At 34.6% G+C, this 15653-nt stretch overlaps 1 protein-coding gene across 2 annotated transcripts in view; it reads right to left on the bottom strand.

Annotated features, from left to right (window-relative positions):
* The window catches only part of atxn1 (ataxin 1), a 117291-nt gene that overhangs the window by 75554 nt on the left and 26084 nt on the right, over positions 1 to 15653 (bottom strand). The window contains exon 2 of one of the 2 annotated variants that reach the window (XM_015379627.1): positions 8488 to 8677. The exons of the other annotated variant lie outside the window; for it this stretch is intronic. The gene's annotated coding sequence lies outside the window, so the exon portion shown is untranslated. The remainder of the gene's footprint in view (positions 1 to 8487; positions 8678 to 15653) is intronic. 2 annotated transcript variants of the gene reach the window in all.

Genomic DNA, 15653 nt, shown 5'->3' with positions numbered 1-15653 from the left:
GGCATGCTGTTTGAACTAACATAAATATTCTGCTCTCAATGTGATAAGGACACAAACACAAGTGCCAACAGACAGATATGAGTCGTTTATTATTTTGAACAAAATGTAACAAGGTAAACATCAAATTGACCCCTGACAGACTTAATCTTTTTTCTGTATCACTCTCGTCTCTCAATAAGTGGCAAATATTCATGAAGTTCATCCATAAACTTAAATACATCTCCAGTAAAAACACGTTTTTTTAAATAGTTTTTTCCAGATGAAAAGGATAGGCCGTGATTGAAAAATTCCTCACAAAGATTTTTTCTCTACTGTTTTGAAGGCAAAGAGAGTAAATACCCGTTTTATTTATTCTTTGCCTCTGCCCTTCATTTATCTGCTTCCACTCTTTTCCTCTTTACAACCAGCAGAGTGAATGAACTCCGAGACACCAGATAAGGTAATTAACAAACTCTACAGAGTGCAGAGTCAGCCAAAGTGTGTTTGTGCCAAGCAGCAATGTTGCAAAGAGCTTTTTCCCCTAAATGAATGAGAAAAAAAGACTGTTCAATTGTGTCTTCATTACATTTGCTCACCAAACCCCAATATTATTCCTAAAAAATAACAAGAATGGAATTTTAATTAGATTTAAAGAAATTACCGGTAGGTACTAAACGTTCAAAATATTATCTAAAGAATAAAAGCAAACACATTTATTTAATAAGTCTAACACGAGAAGGATTACATTTTAAGCATGCTGCACAACCTCCGACCTAAATGACTTAATTAAAATAAACAGACATGAGAATAATTAATTGACTACAACGGGTCATTCATTTTAGATCAGGGAGTGTTAAGAAACTAGTACATCAATAAGACACCTCCTGCCTACAACAATGGCCTAAGATCACCTTCAGGTTTACCTGAACCCATTGTCGATGTCCTGAAATCAATGAAATAAAATGACTCTTAACAAAATAGTTTCACCAAAAACTAAATCCAACACTTAAATTCAGTACATTTTTCTGTCTGACCTTAACAAATAACAGAGTTTAATAAAATCACATATAGCAAAGTTATGTGTAAACTTAAAGAGCAGAAATATGCATTCTCTATCCTTGGAAAATGTTACAGGACAATACAGACCTCTCGGCTTTCTTCTTTGCCTACCTCTATAGACCAACTGTCAGCCGTGCGTGTCTTTGAATGCTTCTTCTTCTCTTTAGTTGAAATTTAGCCATGAAATTTAGCTAAATAATACTTTACTTTTTAGGTTATCCGCAATTGTAATGCTGTTCACTACAGTATAACGTTTCCAGGGTCTTTGTACAAGAAAAGGTCCCACAGAATCACCGGTCCTCCACCATACCTACAAGCAGGGACAGCAAGATTTTCAACATTATCTATTGTTTTGCATTATTATGGACTAGGGCATTTACCAGAAACTCGACTTGTTGACAAGTCTACCTAATTAAGGTGAGTGGACACACATCTGGACAACTCAAATTTGCCGATGCAAGGTGAGGGCCTGCATGGAGGTACAGTATGTGTGCAACATGCAAAACTGGCCTCTAATTATTATTATGTCATAGAAGGTCGCATCAACTCGACTTCTATTTTGATTGTCAAATAGTCAACTTGGTAATCTCACAACTAGTTAATGTCCTACTATGCACATGAGTACTGTAAACCCCCCTAAAAAACAAACAATGGACAAAAACAAGCCAAAGAAAATGTACTGCATTGTTTTAAGTTACAGATATAATAATACTTAATCAATTAAATTCTCAAATTTTTTTTTATTAGCCAGATAATTCTCGATGTGAGGAAGTGAGAGAAGCTGATAAAGAAGAAAGCTAATTTAGGTATCACAAAGCTTACATGTCTAACATGTAATTATTAGCAAATTTTTAGTTATGATGAGGTTCTACATAACTATGGGGCAACACTTAGTTTACAGATAACTATCAATGCTAGCTGTGTTAATTATTAGTTTAAGATGCAGTGAACAGTTTACCATTTCTTTATCCAATCCTCCTAGTCAACTAAAATTTGCATCAGCTGGTCAAAGAGAGAAAAGAAAACAGACAGCTTTAAATTTCTAATAGGTGCATTCGTAGATTCTGTGAAAAATTATTGTTTCTGGGTGTTTTGGTAGCTTAAGTGAATCTGTAGGAGTTTCATACATAAAACACTTCATATTTGTGGTTTTTTTTTTACCTTAAAGCAACTGTCGCATCCTTTCATAGAGCAAAGTGGAAAACTACAAGTCAGATTTTGAAACCACTAAACGTTTTAGGGTTAGATACAAGTCACTAAGCATATGGCTGAGGAGTCGGATTACGGAAACACACACGATTTAAATTCAATAGCCTTATTCTCCCACCATCAATCCAGCCCTGATATATTAGATGTTTCTGCAGTCTCTCCTCTCTCGCTTTCTTTGTCTGCATTCTGCTTTCATGTATACCAGTGCAGTGTATAAATGGCCGAGTGTGTTTCTCTCCTCTTCCTCGTGACACAGTTCAAACCTACTACGAGAGCAGAGTCCCAGATAAATAAAGCCAAGCAAAGATATTACAAGAAAACAAGAGAGGGGAAACTCCACACTCTTAAACAGAAAGACTATTGCATATAATCGTTTGACCCCTCGCAGCAGCAATTTACCCCGAAAGCAACAAGATTCACAAGAAGCAATACAATGTAAGAAATGAAGTATAGGATTTTGAGTTCTTCATTATGTTGTATTGCACAGACAACATTTCCTTTAAATGCCCCAAGCATTGAACTTTCTCAAGCACAAATTGAACCTTATTTTTTATTACTAATGACCTAAAAACTCTTGATATCAATTCAAACTGGGATTCCAATGATTTATTCAAGGAGTAAAACAGCTGGTGACTGCTGATTAGCTAAAGGCATCTGAAATGATTTTTTGTTGTTGTCTTGTTTTTTTTTTTTTGCAGAAAGCATCTCTCAGTTAATTAGTAATTTGACATCTTTGGCATCACAGTAAGCGACCACTGCAGGCTACATCGAAACGAGTTAGAGGATTTTTCACTAACAAATGATAAATAACACCCATCCCCAAGAGTTAATTGAATTTGTAAAGCACTGTCAGGATTTCCCTACAAGGTTTATTCTTCCTCCTGGCATAGAAATTATCTCTCATCCTAATCACAGATAAAGAAATCAAAGCCATGCAGATTTTCTTATTACCGGTATGTTTTATCCAAACAAAGTATCAGGAAGTCACTTTAAAAGGTAAATTGGAAGTTACAGCAAACAAAGGTTAAAGGTATGTCATTGGGATCCTTCCAGCAAACAGAAAAAAAAAATGCATGATAACCCCTGGAATGAACAGGAAAACGAAGGAACAAAGATGTTAGAAAATATACAGCTTTACTTATCCTGTTTTAAAGGTCTTACATTTTGGATAGAAATAGCCACATATTGCTTATTTTTCAAATTTTGGTGGAAAGTTTTGGACTGACACTATAATGTTTCTCTGGTTTTAAACAGTTGCTTCAATTTTATGCTTGATCCTTAATTTCTTTTATAACACTTAAATAACCTCTTCAGTACATCCTCCCCCCAATAAAAACTGAAATACTGTTTGAATCTTTGCATCCATTTGTGTGCAGTCATTTATTGCATTGTTGGTAAAAGGATAATATTATAAGAAATTTTTTTTGTGAATCTTTGATATTTAGAATGGATACTGCCAAGGCAGTTATAATGCATTACTATTTCTGTCTTTTTCCGTGTTATCATCCTGAAACTGAAAGTTTTTCTATACCAGGCTCATTAATTCATGAAGTTCACTGCAGGTTGAACACAAGGAGGCACTGATTACAGAAGAACTAAGCATTTCAAATTTGATTGTTAAAAAAAAGGAAGGTTTTAGCTAAAACATTACCATAGATGTTTTTTTTTTATTGTTTGGACAACAACCACGGCACCTGAACTGTGGAAGTGGCAATGCCTGCCATGTTGGAGGGGCTTGAGCTCCTTAGATAAATGAGTCCAGCTCTAGTTTAAAGTGATTTTATTTAAGTAAAAACTTTATAACAATCATAAACCAGAATCTAAATGGAGTATTTTAATATAAATAAATAAAAAAAAAGATAAATCTATAGCAACTGTTAAATAATTATCCTTCTATTTCTTGAATAAGCACCAAACTTGAAGAGACCTTTCATGGAAACTAACAACGCCAAACAAGTTGTTAAAAGTTTGCACTCCCATAAAGTAAGACGTTACATTTACAGTGCAAGTTAAACCAACAGGTCATACATTGATAGCAAAACTATACAGTCTTGTAAAATTCTGGACGAGCCTATTTTAATGATCCCTGGGTTAATCACAGATGTGTTGGTGAAGCTTTTACTAAAGATGTTTCCATTCATTATTCCCTCCTTTAATTGTTTGACAGAACTGTCAAATATGTGTTAAGATCAATCAAAATTGTATTACAAACAGCATTAGAAACTAAGTCATAATAGTTTTACACCAATCAATGTATCCCATTTTTTAATGGAGTATTTTTATTCTGGATGGCCAACAGACACCCAAAGGGAAAGACTTTCATCAGCATGCAGCTGCACAACTTAGAAAAAACTAAATAAAGAACAAATTATTTTCATTTTTAAGGATATTTGGGCACTCTGCATGGATATTTATGTTCCTGTGCAGCAGATTGCCCCTCTGCAAGGTGTGTTTTTCAGCATAGAGTGAGCAGCATGTCTGAAGTGGCGGCAGCTCCACTGCTCCATCTGTGTCTACACAGGTGGTGTGTAGATATGATCTCAAAACTAAAGGTTAGCTTCATTTAGCTTAATTTTTAAAGCACATTTTAAGTCCTTGAAAAAGAATCTGATTAGTCAGTCACTTCATTTGGATCGGATTAAACTGATTTCAGATAATAAAGTAAAACATCTTGGTGTTATTTTTGATCAGGACCTGTCATTTATGTATATCAAAGAGGTTTCAAGAATTTCGTTCTTTCATCTACGCAATATTGCAAAAATTAAAAATATCCTGTCCAGGGGTAATGCTGAGAAACTAGTCCATGCATTTGTTACTTCAAGGCTGGATTATTAAATTCTTTACTATCAAGAGGTCCATAAACCATCCTAGCTTCCCTTCATTGGCTTCCTGTTAAATCCAGAATAGAATTTAAAATCCTCCTTCTCACATATAGAGCCATAAATGGCCAGGCTCCATCTTATGTCAGAGATATGATTGTTCCCTATGTTCCTAACAGAGCACTTCCCTCTCAATCTGCAGGTTTTCTAGTGGTTCCTAGAATTTCTAAAAGTAGAATAGGAGGTAGATCTTTTAGTTATCAGGCTCCTCTTCTGTGGAACAAACCAGTTTCAGTCCTTGAGGCAGACACCCTGTCTACTTTTAAGACTAGGCTTAAAACTTTTCTTTTTAAAAAAGCTTATAGTTAGAGGGGCTCAGGTTAGCTATCTCTATATTTATGCTGCTATAGGCTTAGACTGCTGGAGGACATAGTGACCTCTTTTTCATAATTTTGCTTCATTCTATCTCTATTCTCCCACTCTGCAGAATTTGTTAGTTCAATCTCTAACGTTCTGCTCTCTCTGTTTTTTCTCACATTAGCTTTGCCTCGTCTGTTCCTGTTTGGCTGTGACACCATCCTGGAGAGAAATATAGGCTTTGCTGCTGCCATCAACACCTTTGTTTATAGATGTTTTAGATCGGCCTGTTTTTCAGTATAGTCCTGTTTCTGTGACTGTGACTGTCTGGATGTGCTCTCTACTGTCCATCCTCTGACATGGGAGCTGGCCGGTTCTGCTGGAGGTTTACCCACGTTAAAAGGGAGTTTTTTTTCCTCTCCACTGTCGCTACAAGCATGCTTGGTGTGAGGGATTGCCTTCGAGTGAATGAGTCGATGCAATCAACTGGTTTTCCTTAGTTAGAAAACTTTGAATCAAGTGCCTTGAGATGACATGTGTTGTGAATTGGTGCTATATAAATAAATTGAAATGAATGTTACAAAAAATACTTATACAATGCTGTAGTTTCCTAGAGAGAAAAAAACCCCACATTGATAGAAAAGTGAAATAAAAGAAGTCTATTTCTGCTTCAGCACATAGTTCTAGCTCCATGTTTTCAGCCTGATGTAAACTTGACAAACTGCTCTCTAAGCCATGTGTTGCTTCCTACTGACATCCTGCTCAGTGTCATTGTCTGAGCTTTTAGAGTGTCGTCCCTCCATCTGCTCATTCCTGACGGTTTTTCTGCTCAGATAAAAGGGAACTGCCAACTGTGTAAAAAGGAAGAAATCCGCAAGGAAAAAAATGTGTAATATGCATCCAACAGCGTTAATTGCTGAAGAAAGGAGAAATATACGAGGGATGAAATCCTAACCATAAAGATTCATCTTATTTCATCTTTTCCTTTGCAGTATCTCCATCCAACCTAATGTACTTTTACTTTCTGAACTCATTTTTGGCATGTATTCAGTTATTTTAACCACTAATTACTCTGTACCTCAAAACATATTTGTATGGTTATAGAGCAAATCCCTCAGCTCAAAGAGTGTGGCCCTAAGCCAAATTCACTGAGGCTGTCAGTTGTCACCATTCTATCGATGTTGGGTAACAAACAAAAAGCATAAAATGAATCATTTGGGCTGTTAAGGTTATGTAAATACATTGTCAATAAATTAATGCACGCCTGTCTGTTATCATGGGGTTTTATGTACCATTGAATTACCAGAGTTGTGTATGAAAACGTCATTTATTAGACCAATGTTTAGGAAAGATTTTGAACTTATTCTGGCTTTCTTGTATGACTAACCGAACTGAGCAGAGCTGCTCTTGGACACGCTGAACAGTAGACCTGTCTTTAGGTAAAACCATTAACTTTATTAATGCAAATGACCCACAGATTTTTGCCTTGAAGGCAAGAACTTGCTGACTGCTGTGTGTGCAGCTGTGCTTATCTACCAGTCTTTGGGGAGAGTATGTTCCTCTTGCATTAAACCTAAACATAAAAACGGTAAATAAAAGAATCATCCCAAGCAATTGTTATTTATAAATGCTGCTAATCTGTTTCTGCACCCTGTTTCAATTGTAACCTTCTGCAGGCCTGCTGCAGGCAGGGTGTGTCCCCAGATGTCTGTTTCTACTTGCTCTCTTTCCAACTAACATAAAGGTTATTATAACTGAAATAACAGCACAGATGTTGATTTTCATTATTACACGAGTGAAAAATAAATCAGCTTAAACAGCATTTAAAGTGGTAATTATAATTTACAATAAAAGTAAATGTTAAAAAGGCCTATTGAAAAAAAAAATCGAAAAAAGCTTTAAAAAGTGATAATTAAACTGTTATAAACTGGAGAAACTCACTTAGAAATTGTTAGGTATGACATATATATAGATAGTTAACTGGTGTATGTTTTCATACTTTATTTAGTTAAAAAAGAATAATAGGTTTTCTGACTTTTAAGTTAAAAATAGAAGGGGTTAAAATATGAACATGAAACATTTTAGTTTTTATTTTTTCAATGTTTTAATATATACATGTTGTCAATCTATGTGCACGTGTGGAGTTGGTGCTTTATTTCCATGTGCCTGTGCTTTGCTGTGCAAACATGTTTGTACCAGTTTTAAGAGAATTACACTCTGAAGTGAAAGGAGGAAATAGGGATCACTGCAGAGCAACTACATTGAATAATCTCTTCCATATAAGCAACAATCATTGAGAGGATAGTGGAAGTAGAGACTGGTTTCCTGACTTAGAGTGAGGCGAATGATAAAAAGTAGGAAAAACGAAGGGAGCTACGTACATCAGTCAGACAATGAATGGAAAGTAACCCAGAATTTGGATAAAGACAAGCCTTCACACGCTGCAACCATGTACATACTTTTATAGCTATTTCAGGCCAGACAGTCCTTTTCCACATTAAACCTAAAAAAAGTAGCAACCCTGCTATTTTAACTCATACGTCTTGTCTAAATTTAGCTTAAACTGTCCATTTTATAAACACACAGTCTTCATTTAGCAGGCTCTTTATATTTCACTTTTGAACCTTTTTGGCACCTTTTCCACAGTCATGCCCAGGATGTAAGATAAGGAATGTTATAGTAGTCAAAGTGGTGAATAAAGGAAAAAGAAAATAAAGTTTCATATAAAACAATCACTAGTGGCCTTACAATGAACAGAAAAGGCGCTTGAAGGCACTAAGTAGGAGACAAACTTAAACTACCACTTTTCTTCCTTTTTAAGTGAATCAATCAAAGAAAATTCAAAGACCAAGCTTTCTGGTTACCATGGCTGCAATAGCTAATGGCTCTGAATGTCTGACACATTTATTACATTTATTGCCTGACTAAATTCCCATTAAAAGAACATTTTTTTAACCCATATCAGAGTTCACTTTAAGCCGACAAGACACAAACACTACAACAGATAAACGAGGCACCTCATTTGACCATTTTGTTTGGTAAAAGCGTTTCACTTGACTCTTACCTGAGCAGAGGAGTCAAAGCTACGTGGGCCAAGAATGTGGAGCGTCCGGCTCAGCTGGGAGCGGACGATTACCAGGAGCTTTACGTTGGCTGATATGAAAGGCTGAATCTTTCCAGGAGTGGAGGAGAAAAAACTCAAAAGTATTTCTGTCCTTTTAAGTTTGTCCGTCTGTTGCTACAGCCAACATTCCCTGCAAGAAAACAAAGAGAAAGACTTTAGGTCATTCTTTCAAGTTTCTGCAAAAGTTCACATTTTACAAGATATTTTACAGGTCCTTTGCAGAAAACTACTTTTTACTCATATCCCTTACACGTTTCCACTTGTAAATATCATGGTATTTTCCTTTGTCTTTAACTGTATGTGACAGATCAACAATCTGCAAAGTGTGGCATACACTTGCATTCATTTCCTTTTATCTGATAAAAATACATGTGACCGATTATTTCAGAGGTCCCCTACTTTGTAAAAACAGAACAATAAAAAAAGAAAGTGTAAACTAGGGATGGCACCATTCCTCTAATTAAACATGATAGCGGCATTATCATGCTGAGGCTTATCTCCACCAGGAAGAGTCAAACTGATCCAAATTAGATCAGCAGTAAGCCTGTTTAAAGTTGATAACGATACAAAACTGGGGTAGATATTCACCTTTTATTGGGACAGTAACCCTAAACAAACAGTAAGAAATACAAAAAAAGTTTAAATCAAAGCATATCTATGTGTACCTTTTAATACAGGCCAAAACAATAGTTGCCAAGGGGGCATGAAGAAGGAGCTTTTCTTTTTCTTTGTATAAAATATAAAAATCCGTTTTCCCTCAATTCACCTTTTAAGCCACTTTTTGTAGCTTTATTACATAAACCCCCATGAAATACACTGAAGTTTGTGCTTAAAAAGGAGGGGAATAAAACAGAGCTAGCCGTATAAATACATACAAGGCCTAAAACTTCACAGATAATGCTGTTGAGAGTTTAATACCTCCTAAATTCAAAGCATTGAATGCAATAATCAACTTAACCTTCAGCCCAGTATTCACAAAATTATACTTAAAAGAAGCTCAAATTTTACACTTAGATAATATCACATTTTTGCAAAACTTCATAAAAGGTGTGTCAAGATCACTGAACATGAATCATAACTCTTAAGCACATATTCACTTCTATCTCTCTGCCTTTTTATAAGCTTGAAAACCTTTTCCTCATTTTGTAAAACCATTGGACCTGGTAAACTTCCATGCATGTCGTGTCCTACACTATCTCTGTGACTGGTATTCCATTTTTCTGTTGCTCTCTTGCCCTCTCTGAGGAGTATTCAGAGCAACACCCAAGCTATTTATACACTGACGCCCAATCAGCATGGCAACCAGGCTTTGTTTACCCACACGAGACACAGGTTTGAGGCTTGTGTCCTCAATTTCTCCCCCCCAAAAAAACTGTTATTAAGTTCCGTTTAGATCTTTTCATGAACTTGGCTAACTTTGAATAAACATCTCCAATTTCCTTGCAGATACTGGTTTCTTTGGAAATATGTAAACATGTTTGCAGAATTCCACACTGTGTTGCAAAAAGGTGGAGGGAGGATAATTGACCAGATCAGTCCACCTACTCTTTAACAGCTAGCTTCCTGTATGTGTTAGACGTGTACTTGCTCCAACACATGTATAAGAAATGAATGAGTTGCCTCCTCTGAATGTGATCAAACTCTGCAGAGGCCTGGAATTAAATCTGAATTAAAGTAGGAGCTGGTAGTAATGTGTGAAAACAGAAAAACATCTGAAACATAGAGGATAGCTGGCCTTCAGGACTGACTTACTATAACCTTGAACTAAAAATATCTATGGCTACATGTTTACAGCGTTATAGTGTTTTTCTTGGCATTAAAACAGAGAGTCAAAGGTCAAAGGAAATTTTCCTGATTTCTAAAACCTGCAACTGATTTGATGATTGAAATGTTGTGAATAAAGTTGAACGCTCAATAAAAAGAGTTGCTGTTTAGCCTACACCCTCTGAGATTAGGCTTTTTATTAAAAGTTAAAATGTATTTAGATACTATAATTCGACTTTATTCACAACATTTCAGGTTTACTGATTTGGTAAGGAAGAGAGGGGTAAAATTTCTCCCCCAATTTTTGTCCCTCACTTTGGCCTAATGTCGTAGATGCATCATTTGCTTGTTTGAGTTTTGTTTAAGTCTAATAATGCTTAAGCTAACAGTTACATCGCAACCAGACTGCAAATTTTTTTTTACATGTCTTTAGAAAAAAGTGTATTTACGCTTAATTTGGGTTGGTAAATAGATGATCTGACAATGTAATGCATATTTTTACACTTAAAATAAGAGAATTAGATATTATGCCCTTGAAATGAGAGACTGCTGTTGATTTTATTTCGTATTTAAACGTAAATATGAATGTAAAATGCACTTATATTAAGAGAAATTGACTTACTTAGATTTCATTTTTTTGTAGGGCAGTCTATTAATAGCTGTGTTTATAAAAAGTGATTAATACAATATTTGCAGGTAAAAGCACAAGGTACAATTATTTAAAGTATATCACGTATAGACGAGAAGTATTTTTCGCTTCACATAATAAAACTAACTGAATATTTAAATGATAAATGAAGAGCATTTCAACCTCATTCACAAAAGTCCTCTTAATTTATTGTTTTTTGTTTCGTTTTTTACTCTCACACATCTATGCAGCTGTATAGTAATGACGCCTGAGCAGATGAGGGATTCAACTCCCAAAATGTAGCTCTGCTCCATTAATACTATTATAGTTAATTTAACCACACATTAAAACCTAGACAAAATAAAGGGAAAGTATTCTGCTAGCTATGATATTTTAAATAATCATCCTTTTACTACGAAAGTCTAAATCTGGATTAGGAATAATACTGGGCTTAGCAAACTACAGATTTTTTGTGATTATTTTTATGTGCTGATGTGAATTATTTTTTTTTTGCATTATAAGCATTTGAAATAGTAATGCAACCATTTGTTTATATGTTGACTGTACTTACAAGAAAAACATAATACATAAATTCTCATAAAAGACGAACATTTGCTCTCTTTTGTTGCAAGAAGAACATAGAATATCAGTTTTGAGCATATTTATAAAATTAGATTTTTATTCTTCCTGGCCGTATTTTTAAAGGAAACAGAATTAAATGCTACTGATATTTAAATAATGCATACTGTGGTTCTTGTATACTTGTTTTACTATGAAAGAATTACACTGATTTTATGCCAAATTAATATTGATTGGTGTATTTAATAATTAGTTGTTATTTTTATTTTTTTATAACTAACTTTTTGCTTTATTTGTTCCTCCTTCTTGGACAGACTCCCTTGAAAAAAAGGTTTCAATCTTAATGGGACTATCCTAGTTTAACAAAAGTTAAATAAAATAAAGTAAATATTAGTATGCTGTAATTCCACCCAATGCTTAGTTGTACCAGTTTTCCAAGAGGTTAAAATTTTCAAAAATCTGTAATTGTGTTTCCTTAAAGAAAGGCAAGTGTGTGAACCTCCTTTCAGTCAGCTGATCAGCAATTTGCAGCAACAGGTGGGGGGAGAGCCAGCAATGAGCTACTGTATTCTATGCTTTATATAGCAAGAGAGAACTCGGTTATCCTGACACGTTTTCTGGGAGCAGCTTGTAAAACAGTCTTCAAAAAGTTAGTATCAGAAAGATGGACGTTCTGAGCCCAAATAAAACACACTGCAAGTTGAGGCAAAATTTAGAAAATGAAAAGAAGCAAGCATCGCATATGATGTAAAAACCACAAAGATTCAACATATTTATAACACACACACACATATATATATATATATATATACATATATACATATATACATATATACATACATACATACATACATACATACATACATACATACATACATACATATATATATATATAAAAAACGTATATATAATGATTACACTACATAAAAAAAAAAAAATCATATAAACTTTGGAAAGCTTTTTATTTTTAACCTGATTAAATGCTGTAATTGTTGCCTTATAAATGTAAGGTGTGTGGGTTTTTACATTTTTTGCAGACATTTTAAATAAACTCATTAACTTCCAGAATCAGAGTAGTTTCTAACAGCTGTCCTTCCAGTGTCACTTTGGTTTACTGCTGCACAATATCATACTAAGAATGGAGACAGACAGATTGTGCATGAGGGTCAGATTTCAGCACCATGCTGGCACGACACAGCACACTGTTTTTGAATTTGTCGGAAAAATGTTTTTGAAAAAAATTGGAATGACAGCAAGAGTGTTACATAAACAAGCAGATTGTTTTTTTTTTTTTAAAGACTATTTGATATATTGCCCCAGAACCTATAGAACAACTCGGTCACATAAAATGTAAAACATTTGAAAAAGGGGATCGATTTTTGTTTGAAAAACGTTTTGGTAAATTTTTGTTTTCTTATCTAACTTGAGGCCTTTTAAACCAATAAAAAAAAGGAATCCTTCCACAACATCATGCAATAACGTTTTGTGTGATTTTTTCCCCCATAATTCTGGCACAGGTTGATGATATCCTCTCTTAACCCGTATCTTGTCAGAAATCAATATCAGCTTGGCTTAAGCTGAGGGGTCACATCAATACGGAGCAGAGCTTTCACCTGGTTTAACCCTGTCAGTCTGCTTCATGGAAAACATTGGCGTAAATATTGTGAAAAGATGGCTTCCAGGCACCTAGCTCAGTTCGCTGTCACTGTGTGAGGAACTCAACCCTCCTGACAGAATGCTGTGTGCCGGTGCACAACACCCTTTTAGCCTGCAGTAATGTTGCTCTTCTCTCTGTTGTCCCTTCCCTGTCTCAAACAGGAAGGGAAACACCTTCATGTACCCATATACACAGACACATACAGACACTACAACATGTTTGTGTTCATGTAGGAGTGAAATTATTAACCCTAGAAGTAGCAGCATTGCATTGACATTAAAGAGATTAGGGACACTCATTATTTGGAGGAAAATGTTAAATAACATATATGTGCAAGAAAAAAAACTTAAGAAAGTTTTAAGAAACATGTTAAACTTTGGAAAGAACAAAGGGAAACAGATTGTGTAACATTATAATAGGTGTTCTTTTCAATATTTTTTGAAATTTGAGACTTTTAAGCAAGAAAGAGGAATTATCTATTTAGAAACTAATAAAGGTGTTTGTATAGAGCTCTACTGAATGACAGTTTGGGGTTATATAACTGATCTGTAAAAAAATAAATAAAATAAAATGGCAAAAATAAAATGCAATAATAAAATGTGAAAAAAAATTAATTTGAAAAGAATATTAATAATAATTTGAAATAAAATATATATTGTTTAAGTTTTTAACTCTTTTTATTAAATTACTTTGTTTCTGAATTTTTTGTATTTACCTTTTTTATTTTAGTTTTCTTTTTTTTTGGTTAAAAAAACAACAAAAATGGCTTTTATCTGCCTATCATACCTCTAGAGTAGCATGGTTTCTTAAATTGCTTAAGTATTTTTGATCTAGCACTCATTACACTAAATTCTATGATATTATCATCACTTCCAATTCTACCATTCAACTGCTGATCAAATTTGAAACAATCTAACATCCACATTCCACTGCTTATTTACAGGATTAAAACTAATAATTACCATTTGTTTTCATGCAAACAGGTCAGCAGGTTTTAAAATGCATTTTTTTGTGTCCACTAAGGATATTTAAGGTTATTAAAATATTACATAAAGATTATTGTTTAATATGTTTTCTACAGGATAAAAAAGCATGAAGTACTATAAGGGACCAAGGGCATGGTTTCCACCTTAAATGCTACATGTATGAAGAGTTAAACTGATAAATTCTCAAAAATCTAAATTTGCAAAAAAATTGTTTTAAAAGGATGTTTAAAAATAGTAAGAAGTAGAAAAAGAAAAAAAAGAAAAATCAGAACTGACCAGTAAAGGCTTTCAAGATTTACTTTCTGTCGTCCTGCTGTAGACTAACTACATATTCCAATCCATCCTTCAACATCACTTTTCAACAAAACATTTTAACATTTCTTAATAAACAGATATAAAACTATACCTGATTGTAACTGCAACACAACATGTACGGTATTAACATTGATAAGAATACTTGCAGAACAATGTATGGTAGTCTGTAATATTCACATATATAATGTGAAAGTAAGTAAGGCAATGTCACAGAAGGAAAACCTTTGATTGACATTTTATTGTTGATAATATCGCTGATAACACTACATGTTGTCTTTTTCCTAACTTCAAATTGTCTCCAACATTGCTACAAACCTCAGGATTTTAACCCCTAAAAAATCCATTTCCTTAAGCACCAATATTGATTTGACAACTGTGGCTCAATATAAGTGGAGTTCTAGCTGAGAGCAGGACGACAGACGGGAAATGAGAAGAAACGTGGTCCAGACTGCAATAAAAGTGCTTAGAAATGTTATTTCATGTTCTTTCTGATACCACACACCCCTGCATGGATGCGATTTTTATCAAACTAAACTCACATGGGGGGAATGTGTGATGGAGGAGCTGTTAGCACCATTGATGTATATTACTAGATGAGACATCACCTGACTACTGCATGACACACTGGAGCCACTGCTATACATTTAGTCAGGGTGGCTGCAGAAGCAGGAGAGGCGTCAGAAGTGATCTTTGTGAAGCCTAAATAATGTTTAGAAGTAGAATGACTTTTTGCTTTGACAGCTTGAAACTATGGAAATCTAAGTAACATGAAATGTAATCTGACAAAAATGTGAGAGAAAAAACCCCAAAATTCCACACGTGGTTGATAGAAAGTAAATTAAAAGTGAAGTTTATGAAGGGTTCACTGTCATAATCTGAATTATTGGATATTTCAGCATTAAACAAAAATGCTTTAAGCTAGCATGTGCTGGAAAGCTTTACTAGTATTTATGTTTTACCTGACCCATGACAATGGCTGGATACCCAACCCAAGTAAACCATATTCTTATTTTAAAGCAATTAAGTGAGACCAGTTCATGGCCTCCTCCCTCAGTGATAGCTGACCCAGGCCATCGTCTCCGGCTGCTTCCAGTGTCCAGGCCACCCCTGAAGTAAAAACTCATTAATATTAGCTTATATGAGTTTAGAATATCCTATATTATGGCCAGAAACAAAT

Source organism: Cyprinodon variegatus, unplaced genomic scaffold (assembly GCF_000732505.1).
Source record: "Cyprinodon variegatus isolate N-32 unplaced genomic scaffold, C_variegatus-1.0 Scaffold196, whole genome shotgun sequence".
NCBI lineage: Eukaryota > Metazoa > Chordata > Actinopteri > Cyprinodontiformes > Cyprinodontidae > Cyprinodon > Cyprinodon variegatus.
The sequence above is the reverse complement of the archived record's forward strand: the minus strand, read 5'-3'. Positions and strand labels throughout refer to the sequence as shown.